Source organism: Nylanderia fulva, unplaced genomic scaffold, assembly GCF_048542155.1.
Source record: "Nylanderia fulva isolate GAGA-0341 unplaced genomic scaffold, ASM4854215v1 Scaffold20, whole genome shotgun sequence".
Lineage (NCBI taxonomy): Eukaryota > Metazoa > Arthropoda > Insecta > Hymenoptera > Formicidae > Nylanderia > Nylanderia fulva.
Window position 1 is genome coordinate 1,344,496 of NW_028190264.1, and position 15,428 is coordinate 1,359,923.

General features: G+C 31.7%; 1 protein-coding gene across 1 annotated transcript in view; it reads left to right on the forward strand.

Moving 5' to 3' along the window:
* The window catches only part of LOC114944103 (uncharacterized), a 126,093-nt gene that overhangs the window by 48,353 nt on the left and 62,312 nt on the right, over positions 1–15,428 (forward strand). The window lies entirely within an intron of this gene.

Here is a 15,428-nt window from a genome sequence, read left to right on the forward strand (position 1 = left end):
TTTCTTTTTTAGAATAATTTATATAAATAATTACTTATGTAAACTGTGCTATTTTTATTCCTCGGCTCAAGTGGACATATTTTGTGATAAAAGTTTTATCATAACATTATCAAAAATGTTTTCTACGTATCGTTATCACAACACAGAATTGCGTAATACAGTATATACGTGTATGCTCAAATAAAGATAATATCTTAGTATAAACATGCGTGTAGATAATTCGTAATAAAAAAAACTTGGTTAACGAAATTTCTCTAAAAAGTTACGTCAAAAGAATTTAAACCGTTTCTGCGAAATGAACTGTTTATTTTGCCTACAATTGAATAGCATATTAGTCTTGTTACTAAAGCCTCTATTGTATTTTGATGGTAGCCAGCAAGCTGCTTTCATCCCAGATTACATGAATGATCCGATTTTCAAAAACGTATGATAACTTTGTATTGACATGTTATAACAGCTGATCAAATTTGTATATCGAGCAGATTTAATTTTTAACTAAAATAAATGCGAACAATATTGATCCCAACAATAATTTCAAATATAAATGGACATCGAAAGAGTAATCGGTAATATCAATTATAATTTCGTTAAAATTAATTGCGCCAATAAGACGAAGACAAAATAAAATAAAGGCCATCCATTTTGCGCCGTCAAAATGTATTTCTATGAAAATAATTAATCCGAACGCGAAAGTGGCTTTCCCTTTCGTTCGGAAAAGCTGATCCCCCGGATAAGACTTAATCCCTAAAAGCAACTCGCGTAATCTTTCCTCTCTTATCGGGTGTCGCGAATATCCGAATATCCTTTTAGCAAAGCCCTTCGTTACTGAAAGCGCGTGCTTTCTCCCGCGCGCGAATCTCTCGAGGGCAGAGGCGCTTTAAATATTCACGATTTAATCTAAACTTACATCTTATCGAGGCAATCCCGAGCCCGCGGATTGGTTGTCGTCGCGGCGGACGAATTCTCTCCCGCGAATGTGTGAGTTTCCGCCTCGAGGGTGCAGCGATGACGAGGACGCGAGGCGAATAAGGAAACGTTCTTCCCGAATCTCTAAGGCGAGAGAGAGAGAGAGAGAGAGAGAGAGAGAGAGAGTAATATGTCGTAATATTTTATGGCGCGCCGCCGCATCGAGATGTCAAATTATTTCCCACATCGGAAATATTATGCGCGACATTTTTCCACTATCTAATAGAGATTTGGATACGAGATTTTTTGCTGTACAAGATAAATCAACTGTCCCATATTTCTATTTATAGGGTATATGTATGTGATGGAAATCAAGCTTCTGTGTCTCTCCTATTATTGTTTGACACGTGCAAATTTCTGTATATCAAGATCAATCTCGCAGAGCAATAGTGCCGCGCCAACAAAACGTTGTAATATATATATATATATATATATATATATATATATATATATATATATATATATATATACGTATAGTGTTTTGTTGGTGAATATACGCGAGCTATATTCGCTCGATAAATGGACAAACAGATAAAGATGAGATACAAATATGTAAATTCATATGAAGATAATTTTGTTTTAAATATATTTAGATGAAAGATTAAATTATACGGCGATTTATCTAGATAATAATGTTTAAGACTGCTTACGTAAATAAATGTTAATTATAAAAGGAATATAAAAATATATTTTTATTTATAAATTTTTAGCACTTGCTGCTTAAGTTCTACTATTTAAATATTTTTATGTACTATATGATTCTAAATCAAAATTATTCTAGATAATTGAGTAAAGACAATACTTTTTTCATCTAAGATGCAGATATAGATAATACACTTAAAAAATGACTAAATTAATATTTATTTGAACACTCCCAAATAAATCATTTATTTGAAATAAATAAATATTTTATTTGTTTTGAAAAAGATTTTCTTGTATCAAATAAATATTTTTCATATCAAATCAATATTATTAGTTTCAAATAAATAATTCATTTGGCATAGTATTGAAATAAATATACTTATTCGAATTCAATAAATTGTTTTAGTGTACATATTTCATATCATCTATATAATTTCATTTAGATAACAGCAAACACTGTGTGCAAACAATTTTCTCGTCGTTATTTACCGTTCCCTGTTCACGCTATTCATAGATTTGTATTAGAATACTGTAAAAAAGGTCGTTCGAGACGTGATTGCGGGAAAAATTGCACAATATCATCGTTGGAACACGAGAAAAGGAACAACAAAAGTTGCTCTTTTAAGGGTAAAGCTCTTCTCTCAGCGGGAGAGAACCGTCTTTACGATGATTATTATATCCGATGGGAAACAGCATGGATGTGGGAAATTCAGAAAGTGCGAACGGTGCGCAGAAAAAGCAGAGTAATAGGCATGCAATTTATTATAGAGGAAAAAAATTAGTGGTTTCCCGCGTTCACGCTTAAAAATCCCTCGTCACGTTACTTACAATTCTCCTGTAATATTAATGAGCTTCCACCTGTCACGGCAAAAGAGCGTCGTCGCAAACACATTAGAAAAAATACACAGTGATTACGCATAATTTTGTTTGCTTACGTTATATGTAAAATATTTGATTGCATGCTTCAATATTCGATTATTCTATCGTATCCTCAATTATTATTCTCAAACAAAGTTTAATGTAGGTATTTTTCAGCAAAGTTTAGATTAATATATATATAACTACTACTTTTCAGCCTAAACTTATTTACAAAATATCATAGAATATGATAAAATACATTATGTTCAGTATTAGGGCAATATATGTTCCATAATGATGAGATAGTTTCGTAACAGCAATAACTCAAAAGTCGTTATTACCGCTAATATAAGTGCTTTTGCAATATTGGCATATCCTGTATGCCATTATAATCGACCTGCTGTCGCATATATATATGTATATATATACACAAAAAATTCAGGGAAAATTCGCTGACGCATCTTATAAATGAAAGGCTTCAGGCAACAACACGTTCGGCCACGCGTAGCAAATTTTACAAATGATGCGTCCGAACAGCGCCGTAAATCATTAACGAGATTTAATAAAAATTTTCGTTCGTCGAATAAATGACATAAAATTTCGCTCTACTTATACAAAATGCATAACGTTATACGTCCCGACTGATATGTCACGAAACATCGTAATCTGAGAAAATGTATCATCAGAAAAAAGAACTCTAAGGCTGTCACATGCCAGTCATAATTTCGGGAAACAGAATCTCGGAAAAATACTAGAGTTGGTGATCAACTAATCAGAATTATTTGCAGCTATTTATGAAACAGAAATCTGTGCCAGTTTTATGAAGATTTCGTATATTTAAGTTGCCCGATTAAATATGCATAAATATTATAAATAAATATTTTTCTGCTTCGTATAATTTAATAACATATTATTATATGTACATATATATATAAAGCTCTCTACAAGAAGAATTTTACTGTTAATAAAAATAATTGTTTGCTAAGTATTTATTAATATACCTACATATAAATATTCAATCAAAATATTTTATCACATAAAATAGTTATCATATTATCGAGAATAAAAGTTGCGTGTTTGTCGATTCAGATTTTTTGTGGCTGGGCTCTCCATAAACTAATATTTCGGAGCATTTCGAAAATTAATAAAAATAGAAAAATTTATTTACTTTTCCGACAAAAAATAATTAATACAATAGAAAAATATATTTTCTGTAAAAATCGTTCCATAGGGAACGAGGTTTATTCTAATACTTTTCCGAAATTCCTGTCACGTGACAGCATCCTAAAGCAAGAAAATGTTCGCGTCGTTTTATTCGCACTCCAGCATTGCCAATAATTATAAAGAAATGCCGCTGTCGAGGTTAATTGAAATATCGATGCTATACTGAAAGATTAATCGAGAGAGAAAGAAAAAAGAGAATAGACAATTACGAAGGTCGGACTAGATTGACGATATTTCAACGTCAAACGTGCAAAACGAGAAGAAGCGAAATGCGCGAAGAACGCACAAAAAGCGAAAACGTAACGTAAAGAACATCGTCGCCAATGTTCCACTAATCGAAGGCAAGCGATTCTATTAATATTCAATAGAAGAGAGAGAGAGAGAGCTGATATATATTCTCTTAATATTGACAAAATATTCCGTAGCATATTGCTTTTATGTTGTAATCGGAAAAGCTTTCGATACATCCTTTAGATTCCGGACAGTCCATTAACGTTATTTATGTAAGCGGATGCGATGTAATAATAAAAGAACGATAAAAATTTTTAATGCATCTGCCATACGTGATATATCTGAGAAAGATTTATTAATGTATATTTTATGAAATAGAAGTCTGCGCCAGTTTTATGAAGATTGCATATATTAAAGAGTTTCCCAGTTAAATATGCATAAATATTATATACAAATATTTTTCTGTTTATTATAATTTAATAACATATTATCATATGTATATATTATTAATATAAGTACTTATATATTTTTTTATATATTTTTCTCTGCGAATAATATACCACACATACATCTGAGCAATTATATTTATTATTCGGTATGAACTGAATTTAATTTTAGCGCTATTGCAGCTTTTCCTCGTTTATACGACTGACACGAATATCCTCGTTTCGAAAGTACGGTTGGTTGTTTTTCAGGTGGTTTCTCGTTTTCAAAGGAAGACCGCTTCTTCGTGTGAGAAGCTTCTCCACTCGATATCGATTATCCATGTTTGTTCTCTTTCTTTCTGCGCTACCCCGTTTCGTTCCCTACTGTTTGACTTCCGCTCTCGCCTCCACCATCCCGAAGATCTTATATTCTCACAAATAGCGAGAAATTCCCATCTCAATTGAACGATCCTCGTCTATTCCATTCACGGTAAACCGTAGCGAGCCACTTTTTCTATCTTTCTCTCCCAACGATAATTAATTAAATAACGACGAGACAAAACTTTTACAACACGATTTCAAAGTTGGAAGCATTCTTACATTTGCAGCATCCAGAAATCTTATTCTAATTTTATCCATTTCGCGTACACATCGGTGAAAATATAAAATAAAATACCTAAAATTAGCAAAGTGCATCGAGTTCATGGATAAAAAAAGAGAAAGAGAGAGAGAGAGAGAATAAAATTTTTTTCTGAATTATAGAGATATTTTTCCAAATCAATCAATTTTTAATCTTTCACGATTATTGTATTTTCCCTTTTAGTTATTTTTTTAAAGGGGATGCTGACCAAATATATTTTATCGATCGAAAAAGTCAGGCTAGATTCGACTACAAATCTATTTATTGGCTATACGGATTGTTTATTCTTGAAATGATGCTCTCAACATATTATGCTAAATCCTTTTGCACAATTAAAGTATTAATATTAACAAATGGGGAGGGCATCATAATTTCAAGAATAAACAATCCGTATAGCCAATAAATAGATTTATAGTCGAATTATTTCAATAGTCAAATTATTTCTCATAATTTTATGAGATTTTATAAGTTCAAGTGCCTATATCTTGATTGACTATACAGATTAATAAATCCTTTTACACAATTAAAGTATTAATATTAACAAATAGGGAGAAGGGGCATCATAATTTTAAGAATAAACAATCCGTATAGTCAATAAATAGATTTATAGTCAAATTATTTCTCATAATTTTATGAGATTTTATAAGTTCAAGTGCCTATATCTTGATTGACTATACAGATTAATAAATCCTTTTGCACAATTAAAGTATTAATATTAACAAATAGGGAGAAGGGGCATCATAATTTTAAGAATAAACAATCCGTATAGTCAATAAATAGATTTATAGTCAAATTATTTCTCATCATTTTATGAGATTTTATAAGTTCAAGTGCCTATATCTTGATTGACTATACAGATTAATAAATCCTTTTGCACAATTAAAGTATTAATATTAACGAATAAAGAGAAGGGGCATCATAATTTTAAGAATAAACAATCCGTATAGCCAATAAATAGATTTATAGTCAAATTATTTCAATAGTCAAATTATTTCTCATAATTTTATGAGATTTTATAAGTTCAAGTGTTTTAAAATTATTATGATTTAAAATTATTAAAATTATGAGTTCAAGTGCCTATATTTTGATTGACTATACGGATTGATAAATCCTTTTGCACATTTAAAGTATTAATATTAACAAATAGGGGGTATCATAATTTCAAGAACAATCCGTATAGTCAATAAATAGATTTATAGTCGAATCTAGCCTCACATTTTCGATCGATAAAATGCATTTAATCAGCGTATCCCCTTAACAGAATTAATTGATTATTCATCCGCACTTGCGTAATGAAGATTTGACATGATCGATGCGAGAAACGGTTTATTTATACACAAACGTCAAGCATGGTCGAGCATCTGGTTTAAAGCACTGATTGATGCTGCCTGGCAAAAAGAAGCATCCTGTAGGGAAACTCGGAAAATCGGCGGGAACGAGAAAGAGAGAAAGAAATCGGTCGCAGTCGCGCTTGGCTGCATACGTCAGATGCACGTACATCGATTGCCGCCAATCGATCCTCCGCGCACGGCGAGGATCTCGCGCATCGGCGGAATTTCTACCGCCGACTGGCTGCACATCCCTTAGGAAATGCACCAGCTCGAAGCTTCGCCCGACGAAGTCACATCCGCGAAATAACGCTGCGCCGATTTTACCGATTTATGGGAAATTACGTAATTACAAGTTTTTATATAAAAACCCTATATGATCCCTTTCTTTAGATAATTAAATATTTATTATTAGACTCTTAATTTTGCAGCAGAGTAAAGTTAATTAATCTAAATAATAAATATAATATTCCAAAATTGTAATAGAATCAGGTATAATATAATATAAATTTAATAAGAAAACTGCAATATATCCTTTTGATATAAAATGTGGGAAGAAAAGAAGGATCAATTATTTCTATTAAATCTCCCGTATATATTTTTCCTCGCGAAGATTTCATTACATTTTCTTTTTCTTAAATTGCTATTTACTCGCGTTATTTACCCGTTCGGCGGTATCGAGAAGCCTGATCGAAAGCTCAGCACACGGAATCGCAAATTGTTTGCCATCCAGCGAGGGAGATCCTCGAAACGCGTATCCGCACGCGGTCGATGAAACGCGCGCGCGAAAGGAGTATCCATAGGATATATGTATCCGAGTCGGTCTTCGATAGGAAGAGAGCGGCCGCGCCGATGCATCAGAGCGGACGCATCCACGAGACGGGTGCACGACTGCTGTGTTTGCACGAGTCACGCTATTTGCTCCGCGATCTCGTTTCCTTTTGCACGGCGGGACGACCGTCTACAGGAAGCTTCAAAGGAAGCACATAACATCCCGGGTGGACCTGGATTCCGTTAAGCGTTTCTCTCTCTCTGTTGTACAAACACAAACTCCGGAGCCGAAGTCCTGGCGAGACACGCTCGGTAACCGAAACGACTCGTCTCTCTCGCATATGCATCGAACGCGCCCGCGAATCGCAATCGGGATCGAACTAACGAAGATCCAGCGCTCGCTCGAAGCCTGGGGAACGCGAGCGGATCTTGTTTCTCCGAAGCAGATTGATAAACTTTAATTAAAGTGGTGGAGGTTGATCGTTCGATTTTATTTTACGTCGATATATGTGCACAATCTTATTGAATACCACGGTCTTATATACAGGTCAGGACACTTCTACATCGACTACACGCTGTCAAGCGTGATAAAATGTATAACTAATATGACTGCCAACTCAGACAGGTTTATTCAATGTGCGTCAGATTTTTTTTTATTTTGACAGGTTTTTGACAGCTTATTGAATATTAAAAATATTAAGAATAGTTTTTATTAAATGATTTAAAAATAGTGAAATATATTATTATATGACAGGCTTGAGTTGGCGCCATATACATTTTTTATACACTTCATTTTAATGAGTGTCCTGACTTGTATATAAGACCGTGTTGAAAACACTCAGCCATGATCGTTCACAGAATTTTTTTCAGAAGAGGCATACTTAATTTTTGTTAATTTTATTTTTTTATTTTGACAGGTTTTTGACAGCTTATTGAATATTAAAAATATTAAGAATAGTTTTTATTAAATAATTTAAAAATAGTGAAATATATTATTATATGACAGGCTTGAGTTGGCGCCATATACATTTTTTATACACTTCATTTTAATGAGTATTTTGACTTGTATATAAGACCGTGTTGAAAACACTCAGCCATGATCGTTCACAGAATTTTTTTTCAGAAGGGGCATACTTAATTTTTTTTAATTTTATTTTTTCTTAATTTAAAAACAAATTTTTGTGTTATATTTTGTTTTATTTTCATTTTTTTATATTAAATATGTAAATAAATTTTAGTGTTTATTCAAAAGGATAGCAAATACTTAATTTTTCCCAAGAAGGCCTAAATGGCTCTCTTCTATCTTTTTTTATTATATCTGGTTTTAATTAGGAAAACTCCAACCTTGTGTTAAAGAATAGCTCTTGAAATTAGCATCTGTTATTAAAGTCTCAAACTGATGCTTCGTGGATTAAAAGATGCTTGAAATTAAATTTTCTCAATCACCATAAAGGATACGCACGATAACGAGGAATTGTTGAAGGTCCGGGACAAAATTAATCGGCGAGTTATAAGATAATTACGAGACACGTCGGAGACGTAAATGTGATTAAAAAAGCTATAAACGTTATCGCGATTTAAAAGGATAACCATCTTCATTTAAAGCAAGCCCTAACACCGAAACGTGACCAAAGAGAAAATGGTGTATATATATATATATATATACATATATTTTAGTGCGCATGTATCTACATGTGTACATCGTAGAGAGGAAAATGCTTGAATTGGCTCTGCGAAAACAACGCGACGTATCATGTTCTCTCACTACTGACATGATATTGCATAAGGAGAACACTCACAATACTCGTGCGAGCAACATGCTGTTTCATACCGAGTGTATAATTCACGGTGATAAGTTGCATTAATTTGTCCGTCATATTGCGCATTCGTGAAATAAGCATCAAACCACTGCGTCTCCGAAAAATTTTATTTTCTCAGCGTCAGAATAAATGTAGATATAATATTACATCATTATAATAAGTAGACTTTATATAAAAAATAATTATTATACTTGCTATTCATAATATTGTAAAAGATGTATAATATTTCTAAAAATTATGAAAAATATAATTATGTAATTATATTTTCTTGACGTTTTTCTTTTAACGATAAAATATTATTTTGGCATAAAAAATTAAAATTTTCCGAGAGATAATTCGAGATTTTCTTTTTTTTTTTCATTTTTTTTTTCTTTAAATCTTTTTTACATAAAACATGTAGACAAATAGTTATTTATTATCACGTATTGCTTGTATTTTATTTAATTCGCATTTTATTTAATTGGCGATTTGATGTTAAGATTTTATCATTATTCAATTCACGACCAATTTAAATTCACGATTGAATCTGACTGAGAGCTATTCTACAAATAAAATGTAATGAGAAACTTAATACATGACCATTTTTATCGATAATCACTAACAAGCATTTGCGATTATCAAAGCATAACAAGAGCACTTACATTTTACTTATAATCAACGTATAGAATGAAAAAAACAAACGATCAAATCATTATTACAAATATAAAAAACCAGAAAATAATAGTATTAACGAATGCTTTATTATGACGATCAAAGCTTTGACTTTAATAAAGACTTTAATAAACGATCGTGGGAGTCTATTGAATACATCTACAGAATATTCTTCAAGAGATTTTAATTTCTGGCAGAGAGTATAATTGATTTTTTGGAATTTTTATTTCACAAAATGTCACACGTCGTTTGTTATTTTTATAATTAATCCCGATCAGGATATCTAAAGATAAAAAAATCAAAGTTTTACTATTAAATATACAAATAATTTTTATAGTCGACATTCCGTTGTTCTAATAATATTTCTAATAATACTTAAATATTTAATTACTATTATATTATATTATAAATTAAATTAGATATTAATTAATATCTAATTTCTAATAATATTTAAATGCATCAATTTTCCTATGCTTGAAATACACTTTGCGTGATCAAGATAATGAATTGTCAGATGAAAACTTGTTCTCGAATTCGAATAATCTATCATTGTGCTTCAAAAGTAGAAAGTTCAGGCCGTCCAGCAGATTGCTACTTTGCTACGAATGACGAGTGTAACTACTTGAATCTAAGGTAGAGAAGTATAGATATATGCATGCACAACACACGAAAACGGAAGTACGCGATCGCGCGACAAGTAAAAGTTTCAGAAACTCGCCCTTTTCCGTTTCTGCGTCGCTCGATACAGGTAAAAAGAGAGAGATAGAGAAAGAGAGTTCCGAGAGCGAGTAAATAAATTAATAGTATCGTCGTTCATCTTTGTCTTTCTAAGATAAACGAGCTTCTGTGTTTTCCCTCTTCGCGAACAAATCATTTCTGATTTTCTTTAAGGTTCATTCCTGAAATTTTCTTAAAATGTATCGTCTTGTCGTAAAATGAAAATCTATATTACAAATTCTGATGAGAAAAGAAAAAACGAGCATGACAAGCAAAGAAATTGAACCCGGGAAAAATTTTGTATATATAAAAATATCAAATTATATAGAGATATACATATAAAATTCTATATAAAATATGTTCATTCATAATTAGATAAAAATGCTTTTTTTATATAATTATATAAATTTATATTATATAATAAATAAATATTTCTTCATATATGTATATAAATATATATGTTTCATATATAATTTGACAGGATTATATATGAACCCTTATAATTTATATATAAATTTATATAATTATATATAAAAATAGACATATTTCACGTATAATTTTATGATTATATGTATAATATTATACAATTATTTCTATATAATTATATATAAAAAATTTTTCCCGGGAAAGATTGCGAGACACTTCAAATTCGGTAAATTTTTGAAAATGTTCTCCGATATCAGGATAATGTCAAATTTTTTTCGGATCGAAACTACTTTCGTAAAATCGATATTTCTGATACCTATTCGAGAGCGCGGAAAATGTTGATCGCAAATGCTAAATTTACGCCACGTTACCTAGCTAAATTTTATACTTGATCGATCTTGATATCAAGAGCACACACTACATAGATCAGTGATTCCGGAAAGGATGGGGAACACGATGCAATTTATATCGAAAATATTGCGCCGGGATACAAAGCTGTATTTTCTCCTTTCGATCTGGAAGAGTCGAGAATGAGGCGATGAAAAAGAAAAAGGGGCCGGAAAGATCAGCAGAGTGGTCTGGTCGACAGTAATTAAGAAAGTTGCCGGCGCACGAATCGTCCCTTATTAAAGCCACGACGTTCCTAAATCGAAATTTATATCTAGGTTACCGTTCGGACGCGCGTCCGAAGGAAGGCCGAATTTATCATCGAAATTATACGGGGAATTTTAATTAACTCATCCTCTGCTCCTCTGCTTTCGCTTGTTTCTGGAGATTCCTCCAGTTTTCGCAAGAGTAGAAATCACTTTGAATAGCGGGTCGAAAATGGCCATATTTTATAACAGAAATATAACGTCAAAGAGCTCTTACTTAACGTCCGTGAGAAGTCTGTAATTTCCGTCCTGTTTTATCGACAAAATGTGAGGTTCAATAAACTGTAAATCAATTTATTGGCTATACGGATTGTTTTTTACCTGAAATGAGAACGTTTCGCTCTTTGTTAATATTAATACTTTAATTTGTACGGGAAAAAGATGAATTAAATCTGCATAGTCTCATATATCTTGGTTATATAATTATAAATTCTAAGCATTCATAATTCTGTAACCAAGATATATGAAACTATACAGATTGATGAATCTTTTTCCTGTACAAATTAAAGCATTAACATTAATAAAGGGCGAAGCGTTTTAATTTCACGTAAAAAAAAACAATCCATATATAGCTAATAAATAGATTTACAATTTCCTCACATTTTGTCGATAAAACAGGAAGGAAACTTAGGGTAGCTTAGAATCCCCTTAAATGAGAGAGTAAATAAAAAAAGAACTATACAATTGCAATTGAAAGATTCAGAGAGAGCAAACGTAGATCGATTTATATGAAATTCACTTCGAATTCAATTTTATTCCAAGAGAATACACGAATTATGGATGTAATCCATAATCCTTCCACTTCGAACCCTTCGATTTATCGCGAGAAACAAAGCAAGTTTCTATATATATATATATATATATATATATATACACACACAAACGTTATTTTTATTCCCGGTATTTCTCCGCTTTCGGTTATAATTTAATCTGCGTAGCTGCCGGATAGTATAGTAACATACAAAAGCAACGGCTCTCGAAAAGGCGAAGCGAGGATTTTCACATAAATTCCGCAGCCTCCGATGAAAACCTCGCGGACGAGACTCTCGTGAGATAAGCGAGTTATCGGCTCTCTTTCTCTCTCTCTTGCTAACCAAGTTAAGAATGTCCTTCCTACGCGGCCGTAATCGCGCCAACGAATCCTGGCAGTAACCCGTTAACGAAGGATCATCCACAGGGCGAATTCAGCCCGACGAGATTCCGAAATCCGTGAACGTCGCGTTTTCCTGACCCGTCGTTTTCTCTCTATCTCTCTTTCTATGTTTCTCTCGCCGCCCGCAGGACATTATTTCAGGATTAAAGCTGCTGTTCTCTCGCCCGGGTATCAACGGCGGATAATATACGAGCGCGAAACTACTCCCGTGCAGTTTGCATTCGCGGAAATTCGGCCTTCGCGAATTTGTGCGCAAAACATTTGAAATGCAATATTTTGAGAGACGCGTGAAAGAAAAATTCTACGAGTCCTCTGCCATATCTTTTCCGAGAATTTTGTTTCGCGCCAAATTGCTAGAAAATATAATACCTTCTGAATATATCTTAGAAAAACACGTCGTCTATTCTGTACAATATATATATATATATATATATATATATATATATATATTGTACAGAATAGATATATTGTACAGAATATATATATATATATATATATATATTTTTTTTTTTATATTTATATATTGCACAGAGAGAAAGAGAATTTTTGATAAATATCAATTTTATCATTTTCAACTAAAGAGATTTTTTATTTATTTTAATACTGCGAAACTTTGTTCCATTTATATAGATAAATTGTTCGTATATTATTTGTGACAGTTTTTCCATTCGAGACTATTTTTACGTACTCACACACATAGATACCTGAATTATTTTTCATATTTGTACATATCAAAAAATATCAGGTACATTTCCGCGCCGTTAAATTGGTAAATGTTTATGTTAACTTACATCTCTACTACTTTCCTTGACATTATTGTGGAAAACATTTCTAAGTAATACACGCTACTTGAATTATGTGACGTTACCTTTTCATTCCTGAGATATGCGACTTTGAAATATTGTAAAAATAAAATTTCTAGAAAAGAGAATCTTGTTCTAATGACTTTAATTTTAATATATGTTTCCAAGATATAATTCTCAACAACTTTCGCAAGATTTTCATTATTAAGTTATTCGCTATTAAATATTCATTTAGAGATTTAAATATAAAATGAAATATAGTAAATTCATTTATTTCAAATTTTCTTTTGTACAGAAAGTCTCAAATTATATATGTTACATTTTCATTTTATTATAAAGAACGACTTAGATTATTTCTGATTTTAAATGAAAATTTTTAAATTTAATATTACTTAAGATGCACCTTCTACAATTATATGTCAAAAGAAAAGTGGTTCTCGCGGGATGTAAATTAATGTCACGTTTACCATTAAATTTCGCGATAATATTCGACGCTTATCTGGTCGTTTAACATTTTTTTATCGCTTGTAAAATATGAAATTTAGCACCTCTGCAAATCCTTATACTCTTATCAAACAGATTTGATTTAAGTAACGACGCGACAAACAGCGTGATAAATGTCAGGATCATCCGCGAACGCAATATATCGTCGTATATTTTTCGCTATTAGCGAAGAAATGTTATCGCGCGTATATATATTTCGAAACTAGGTGCAACGCGCTCGTCGATGTTATATTTTATTTTATATATTCCTTTTTTTCAAATTTCCACGTAGCCCATCTATATAGACGCCAGAAGCAGACCTGGCGGTATAATTCCCGACACGCGCCGAGCATTCGTTGTCATTTATCTCTGACACCATGCACAATACGTGTAATCCTCTTTACGCTTCCACCCTATTCCCTTTAATGCCGCGGCTATTTGACATAAGCTGATATATCTCTCCTTACAAGTCCTCCGGGGAAATATTACTTATGCAATGGTCTGGTGCCGCGGTAATAAAAACGTATTTCCCGAATGCTTCCTTATTGCGCGCGCACTTTATCTTATAATACATAACTCGCGACTTGCTTTATTTTCATTATCGTATGATAATGTGATACACGAACATTGTTTTTCTTCCTTCAACTTATTTCGCGCGACCATCAGAAATGAATAGATGGTTGCTTTCTGTTTTCTACGTTTTCTCCGAAACGAGATTTATCAAAGTATATGGCAGAACAAGCTGATGTAGATACATTTTCCATACAATATTTATATTATTATATATAATATGATATTTATATTATACATTCTTTCTCGCGTCGGACAATTGATTGGGGATCGATGATAAGAGCCGTGAATTGAGATACGAATTTGTCTTAAGGGATGCTGACCAAATATGTTTTATCGATCGAAAAAGTGAGATTAGATTCGATTATAAATTTATTTACTGACTATACGGATTGTTTATTCTTGAAATTATGATGCCACCATTTGTTAATGTTCATACTTTAATTATGCAAAAGGATTTATCAATCTGTATAGTCTATCAAAATATAAGCACTTAAACTCATAATTTTATAAGATTTTATAAGTTCAAGTGCCTATATTTTGATTGATTATACAGATTGATAAATCCTTTTGCACAATTAACGTATTAATATTAACAAATGGAGAGATCATAATTTTAAGAATAAACAATCCATATAACCAAAAAATAGATTTATAGTCGAATTATTTCTCATAATTTTATGAAATTTTATAAGTTCAAGTGCCTATATCTTGATTGACTATACAGACTAATAAATCCTTTTGCATAATTAGAGTACATATTAATATTAACAAATAGGAAGGGGGATCGTAATTTTAAGAATAAACAATCCGTACAGCCAATAAATAGATTTATAGTCAAATTATTTCTCATAATTTTATGAGATTTTATAAGTTCAAGTGCCTATATCTTGATAAATCCTTTTGCACAATTAAAGTATTAATATTAACAAATAGAGAGAAGGGGCATCATAATTTTAAGAATAAACAATCCGTATAGTCAATAAATAGATTTATAGTCGAATTATTTCAATAGTCAAATTATTTCTCATAATTTTATGAGATTTTATAAGTTCAAGTGCCTATAT